Genomic DNA, 7,897 nt, shown 5'->3' on the forward strand with positions numbered 1-7,897 from the left:
ACAACAACCTGGGTAGATCAGCAGAGAATTATGCTGAGTAGAAAAAGCCAAGCCCAAAAGGTTACATACTGTGTAATTTCATTATATAACATTCTCAAACTGAAAAACAAAAAATGTAGAAATGGATAACAGGTTAATGGTTGCCAAGGATTAAGGAGAGGGTGGGGACTGGAAGGAAGTGGGTGTGGCTATAAAAGGGCAATTGGAGAGATCCCTGTGGGGATGCAGTTGTTCTGTATGTTGACTCTATCGGTGTCATAGCCTAGTTGTAATGGAGTACTGTAGTTCTGGAAGATGGTATCATTGGAGGAAACTAGGTAAAGGGTACATGGGATCTCTATTATTTCCTCAAATGCACATGAATTAACAATTATCTCCAAAAAAAGTTTAATTAAAAAAAATTAATAAAACAGCCAGGAGCTCAGTGCATCCAGTGACTCCACAAACTTTTCCACATTAGAAATAAAATGAACTTTTTGTGTTTGTTTTCCATAATGTTGTTTGGAGGAATTACTCAGTATATCTCAAATAGGTGCCTCTTATCTTCTATCTTACTGATATCCATCAACGATAGGTAAGTGTGACAGAAAGAGCAGAAGTGCTACAAAAGCAGACGGATGAGTTTGTCTGATTACTTCTGGTTAACTAGTCAAATGAGCTTCTTCGGCCAGTCGTTTGGAATACTACAGACTGGGATATTTATTCTCCCTGTCGTTGAAGGCAGGTTTCAGTTGCTACAAATATGAAGCCTTATTGCCATGTTTCAGTTACGTTGGCTCCTTAATTATTTAAAGCAGGAAAAAAGAGAGATTTTTACAGAGAAGGCAATTGGAAATCATGTTGTGTTTTTACCAAGAAGGAAAATTATCATACAAAAGCGTAAGAAAATGAGATAAAGATTGAGGGTAAGGAGCCGGAGGAGGTAAGATGGAGTAGAGAGAGGGAGGTGACAAGAGCGTCAGAGGAGAAGCTCCAAGTTCAGGTGTAAGAATTCTACCTGCGTGTCTTAGGCAGCATGTAACCACTGAGGGGCTGAGCATGTCTGTCTAAAAGGAAGAGACAAAAAGAAAGAAGGGGAATCATGAGAAAAAAAAAAGGAGGCTGGAAAGAGGAAGTAAGATTTCTTTAAGGATAGATTTTTTTTCTTTTTTAGTTGACTAAAGAGGGGACAGAAAAATGAAAACCAACAGCCATTACCAGAATATGTAACGATTGTGGGTTGGGGTTGTGAAACCAGCCCACAGAAAGTCACAGAAGACACTTCTAAACAACTGAATTTAAGGGCCCCCTTCTCTAACCTGTGTCAGAGTCTCCCCAGGAGGAGCCAGGATAGAAGGATACTATAACCAGATTCACAAGGATACTACAGAAGGATACTATAACCAGATTCCTAAGCTAAGCTGTGTCCTTAGAACTTTCTGTATGTTATCTCATTTAGGCATCACCATGAAGCAGGTATTACTTTCTCATTTTATAGGTGACTGAGTGAGGTTCAGAAAGGTTAAGTAGCTTGCCCAAGGTCATTCTGCTAATAAGTAGCAGATCCACATGGAAGGAAACGTTCCAGCTCCCGCAGTGCAATCAAAGCCAGGTGCTTCAGGGCTGCCACTGGTGGGAGAAACATTGCCTGAAAGGAAAGGCCAGACCTCATTTTCTCCATTTTTGATGCCCAGGATTTCCACTCCCACTGGGGTCTCTATTGTTACCTCTTGACTTACCAGGCTGGTTTGAAGGCAAATGCTACCCCACGGAAGAAAACAGTCATTTCCTCAATTAAAATCTTGCAAAATTGGCAGAGGACGATATTGGCTGTGAGGGGAGGGTGGAGGAAAGGGGGAGGAGTGAGCCTTCCACTCTACTCAGAAACACAAGGTTCAGCCACGCTCTGTATGCGGTGGTCCCTCTCCATTTCTAACTCAAAGGGATCAGTGGATTCCCTTCTTCCTGAGTGTTCTCTCTAGTCTGTCTGATCCTAGAGCCCAGGATCCCTCATTACCCACGCTGAAGAAAATTTATGAGGTAACCCTTTGACCATTCACGTGCTTTTGCCTAGAAGATAATGACAAAATTTGAAGGGGAGGTAGGCAGAGAATTATCAGTACTGAAAGTGTATGCAGATGGTTTTCAGTAGTTGATGCTTAGTAATTCTTTGTTAAATAAATTATCCAATGCAGCTTGATTTAATCTTTCTATCCAGATAGAAGGTAAAATGACATCTGGATCCCATTCTCTAGGCCTTGGAGCAGCTCTTCGTTCATTTCAAGGTTGTAATTTTCATTCTGATGTCAAGGTAGCTACTTTTAGAACCAAAACAGAAGAGATGAAATTTTCTGACTTTCGAGTGGCACCTGCTTTCCACCAGAACTGGCTGTGGTCTTTTTCTATGAGAACATATTGTCCTACATTTTCACAGTCTTTAGCAGTAAGTGTTCTGTGTCAAGAGAGTAACAAGGAGATTGAATTGTTGTGGACGTTTTCTAGAGGACGTAGTCCCTATGATGCTTTGGCTTGTCGTTATCTTTTTGTTTTATGAAGTATGGAAAGCGATCCACATAACCGCACAGCCTTTCCTATGCTGCCGAAGATAAGGAAGGAAGGATGGGGAGGGAAGGAGGGAATGAAATTCTTCAATTTGGAGATGAATCCCAGTCTCCAGCTACTTTAAGAACCTGACAAATTGAGAAAGCTCTTTTTCGTTTCTTTTCTTTCCAGGAACTTGAAAAGGGAAACAAGGAACAATTATAAAGTATCCCTGTCTCATGACCCTGTCAGATTCTCAGGGAAATGAACTTATGGAAGGCTGCAGGACGTCCCAGCAAAGGAGGTGAAAGGCTCCTGACTCTTGAGAAGGACCTGCCTCCCTCTTCCCCTCCCTCTTTCAGAGGGAGAGCTCCCTTCTAGTGCCCTGATCTTTCCTGGACTGTTCAAAGACAGCAACTATGGCTTCCTGGACTGGAGAAGTCTGACGAGCAATTTTTCCCAGGTAAGTGATACTTCTGCTTCAGATTCTAAGAATTCTGGTGAAGAAAAAGGTCAGCAATGCAATGTGGTTTGTGATGGTGCACCCACCACCTTGGATGGTAGGGCATGTACCACAAGTGAAAGTAATGCTGGGAGCCCTCCCAACACAGGTTGAAGGATTTCTCCAGCCCCCTCACTCCTCCCCACATCAAACAGATTCCCTCTGTAAAAATAAATTGGTACCTGCTTCTTAACAAACAAACCTTTGAGGGCAAAAAAAAAAAAAAAAAAGAAAAAAGCAATATTAAAAAAAGAAGAAGAAAATTACATGTGTATTTTCTCCTGACACAGTTTTAAAAGCTGTTTGTAGCTGATTTACAATGCTCATAGTATTCAGGTTTTCATCTGAAATTCTAATAGTGCTTTGAATGGTTTGGAGCTTTTTAGAAAGTAAGGGGAATGAAATGTCTTTATTGAACTGTGAGGTTTTACTGGCTTCCTCATAGATGTCCTGGGTCTCTTCTCAGTGTCACTTTTCTTTCTGTGGGGTTTTTGTCGAGTTGTTATGGGCAACAGAAGCAACATGGAGTGGGAAGGATGACCGGGTAGAACCCTCCTGTACAGTCCATTTATGTAGCCACCTGCGTCTGTATTTTCCACACCGTAGTTTGCATGTCCCTGTGATATGTGAATGAAATGGAAGAGTTATCTTTTCCATTCTCTCAAGAAATTCTCTTCTAAGAATACAAATGTAAGGTTCCTTGGAAGTATTTGGACCTCTCAGGTCAGAGGTGCTATTTTTTATGGACTAAATGCATTTGGCTTTCTTCCAAAAGCAAGTATTGGCTGATAGGAAAACCAGGCCTGTGCAAATCTTGGTTCCTATCAAGAGGTCATGCTTTAATTTTATGAGCTACTCCATCTGTGATGGACACCAAACAATGCTATAATGGTTTAAAAAAAAAGACAGTCAAGTCGGAATTTGTAATGATAAGCTTCCATTTGTAAATCATTGAAGAAAAATAAGTAGTATGTTCTTGGCATGAAAGGTCTCATTCTCATTTGGTCTGACCTTGGCAAAGATAAATCAAGGCCCAGGTTAGTTTTCTATCGCAGTTTTTGTTGTTGTTGTTGTTTGTTTTTTGGTTTTTCTTTTGTTTTTTACTGCTTTATGCTCTAATATCCTAGCTCTTCCAACACTGTTTTCATAAATGATGGAAAAGTCTTGAATATTTGCATAACCTTATAGAAGATTTATAGCTGAAAAGATAGGATGTTCCTTATGCAACCAGGTATATCTTTCTTCTAAGTGTTTGTAGTTGCTTCTCACTCCTTTTCCTTAGCCACACACCCTCTTTTAGGGGGGTGACCTTCCAACTTGGAAAAGGAAACAGTCATTGTGAAGGCTTTGATAGGTTGAGGAATGAATAGAAAGTGAGAAATCGAGACATGTGGAAGCAGCTCTTTTGAGGGATTTGGTGCGAAAGTGAGAAGAAAGAACCTCAGTATTTGCCAACTAACATGAGCAAAATTCCTAGAGAGACTGGTAGGTCTAATTTGGTAGAATTTGTTAGGTCTAATGGTCTCATTACTGTGTTTAGGGATTCAAAGAACACGTATAAAATCCTCATGAGATATTTATTTCCTTTGGATTGTCATCTAGTTTTACTACTAGTTTTATTGTCTGTTGAGTTTACTTCAAAGATCCCACCATCTTTCTATCATCTGTAAAATAGTTTCTGGTTGAATAAGGTTCTGTCTGGATTTTTCTCTCTAGAATAAAAATGACAGGTATCTGAGATAGTGGCAAAGGCAGGCCAGCATATTAAAGCATCTTAGGAGGTTCCATTTATCAACAGTGTGAAACAATGATTTCATTATGCTCACAAATGCTCTGGGTCAAGAATATGGAGAAGGTGCAGTGGGGACACCCCATTTCTGCTCCATAGGGTTTAGGGCTCAGGACTGGTTAACTGAAAAGGAATTCTTGGCTCTGTTGGCTTCAGCTCCTCTCTTCATGTGACAATATTTCTGGCACCTGAAGAAGCTGGAAAAATGTTTTACCTACCTAGGATTGCCTGCATGCATGCTGTCTTTCTGCCAGCTAGAAGAGTTCATTATATTTTTAGTGTGATTAAAAAATTAAAATAAAGTAGTGATTTTTATATACAGACGTTGATGAAAGATGTGCTTTTAAAGCAGTAAATTAAAATCTCATTAATATTTCAGTGAGAATATTTTGTGCTTATCTGTTTCATCTCTATTTTTGACCTATGGCTTAGAGTTCACAGCATGAAGGAGATGGTGAAATCTGTTCACCATGAAATGTTAATTATAAGTAAATTACAGCACAAACGTTCAATCAACCACATTAATTCCACATAAAGTGAATTATCGTAGCAGAAAATTTTGAAATGTGACTGAATTTTGTAATCTTCAGTTTCCTTTTTCTACCTCTTGCACCAACCCTGATTCCCACGTGTTTATTCCAGAAACTCTGAGCTCTTTGTGTAGTGTTGAGCTCATTCTACCCACTGTGTTTTGAAAGTTAAATACAGTGGACACACACCCCCATCTCTCCAAATGATTCTGAATTGTACGTAACTCTATTTGCCCCATGGCAACTTAAGTGAAAGTTTTGATATTTTTCTAGCAGATAGTTGGGCTTTTAACAGGAAGATGTTGGATTTGTCATATGAAAGAGTTCTCTCCTAAAATATGATCAAAATGTCCTCCCATATGATATATATATAATTATAACTATATTAGTGTTTTAATTATCATTTTATAATATAGAATATATGTTATAATTTATATATTTATATATGTCACTATCTATATAAATGTTATATTTATGTGTGCCATTTTCTCCTGGATTTAGGTCTGTTTTAAAGTTATAATCTTCTTAAAAATTGCTTTTATGACCAAAAACAATGGATCTTCTATCTGAGATCATTTCTTAGTTAACAGAGACATACGGAAGGAATCAAAATCTTAGCCAAAGAGTAATAATAATTTAGAATATTCTTAAAACATCCAGACTGTACGTGGCTCGTTCTGTCAACTAAGTTAATTGTTCATTAATAACAAAAAATACGGATGCTTCCTTGAATAAGAATGCTTCTATATATTCATTTTGTAATTAGAAATAGGGATGCTGCTCATTATTAACAGGATATTTAATGCAGTGACTAGATGCCATCAGGTACTAGACTTTAGCGAACCCACGGATTTTGCAAAATACTTGAGGGTGGGGGGAATTTTAATTACTTGGTGCAACTAACAGCCAACTGAATTCAAGTAACAAGCAGTGTAAAGAATAGCATAATAGAGGTTCTCAACTCCTAGTTATCTTTTGGTCTAAGGTATTTTGTGATGGATCTGGTCTGCCTCCTTCCACTTATCAAGGTATAATGTATCCCTATTGGATCCAGAATTTTAATGCTGAAAGTGTGGATCACGTTCTGAAGGATCCCATTCAGATCCCTAAGTCAGAAGCTGCCAACTCTTTCCTGGTCTCATCTCACTCACTGTGGCAACATTATTGGTTAAGTGTCTTCTCTGTGATCTTATGAGAACTCCATGACTTAATGTTACACGAAACATACATAACACCTGTTGTTTCCTACCAAGGTGTGTCTTCTGTATTAAGGATCAGCGTTCCCATTAGTTGAAGGTAGAGTCTTTGCTTTGTTGCCTCAGATAAGTATTAAATTTCATTTAATACTCTTGAAACTCAACAGAAGGCTGAAACAGCCAAGAAAAAAAGAAATGCTTTATAGACTTCATTAATAAGGAAGATGCAGAAATGGGAATCATAGTACCATTAAGAGAGAGAGACTCCCGCTATAAGAGGGATGAGGGAAAGAGTTTCCAATTTGCGAATGGCAGAAGCTGTTAATCTGCAAATGTGTGCAGGCACTGGTCAGTCCTCCTTTGACACACTCAGAAAACCTTGAGGATTAAAATTTCTGAGAGAGTCAGAATTAGGGATCTGGTACCATTAAAAGAAGAGGGGCATCTGCTTCCTAAGAAGCTAAATCTTCTAAAGAAAATAGCAGAATTAACAGTGTAGTAAAGTTAAAATGACAGTTTCTTGAATTTGAAACCATATGCAAAAATATGAAAAAATTAAAGATGATGTGATGCTTCTAATAATTTTCTTCCCCTTTCTTTATGTCCTAAGTTTCCAATCTGGGCTCTTAGCATCTCCCAGCTTCTACTTTCCTTTTCTGCAATGTAGAAAATCATAAATACATTTACAACAAGGTGTTAAATACCCATATTTTTCTTTTATAGAATAAATAATGACTAGTGTTTTTATAAAAATTATACATATTACTTCATAAAATTAAAAATGGTAAAGTACAAAGAAGAAAGCACAATTTCACTAAAAATTTCACTGCTCAAAAATAGTCATCTTTCAGATTTGGTGAACATTTTCCCAAGCATTTGTTAACCATGTATATATAAAAGAAAAGAGAGAAGAGTGAGAGAGACAGAGACAGAGAATGAACGGTTCAAAGAGACTGAGAAAAACAGATTTTAAAAAAAGGGATCATGTGTGATATAATAACAAGTATTAAATGTAATGGTACTAGACTTTGTTATATTAGAATTTAACAGAAAAAAATTATAAAAGAGAAACTGAAGGAATTTCTGATCCTCTGGAAAAGAATATTTTTCACTAGAATATTGTTCTTAAATGATCAATCTATAGTTAAGAAAAAAAGATTAGGAAAAATTATTGTCTAGATCCATTATTGTTTAAGTTCATGTTTCAGTGTTGTAAAGTATTGGTTGACTCCCTGCTTTAAAGATGAGAAAATTAGCATACAGCCACCCAATTTCCTTCCTCTGCTTCCTGTATTTATTAGTTATTGCTTTACTTTGTCATAGTTTTTAACATTTGTCAATTTGTTCTGAACCATAACCA

Source organism: Balaenoptera physalus (genome assembly GCF_965194825.1).
Source record: "Balaenoptera physalus genome assembly, chromosome: 19".
NCBI classification, from domain to species: domain Eukaryota; kingdom Metazoa; phylum Chordata; class Mammalia; order Artiodactyla; family Balaenopteridae; genus Balaenoptera; species Balaenoptera physalus.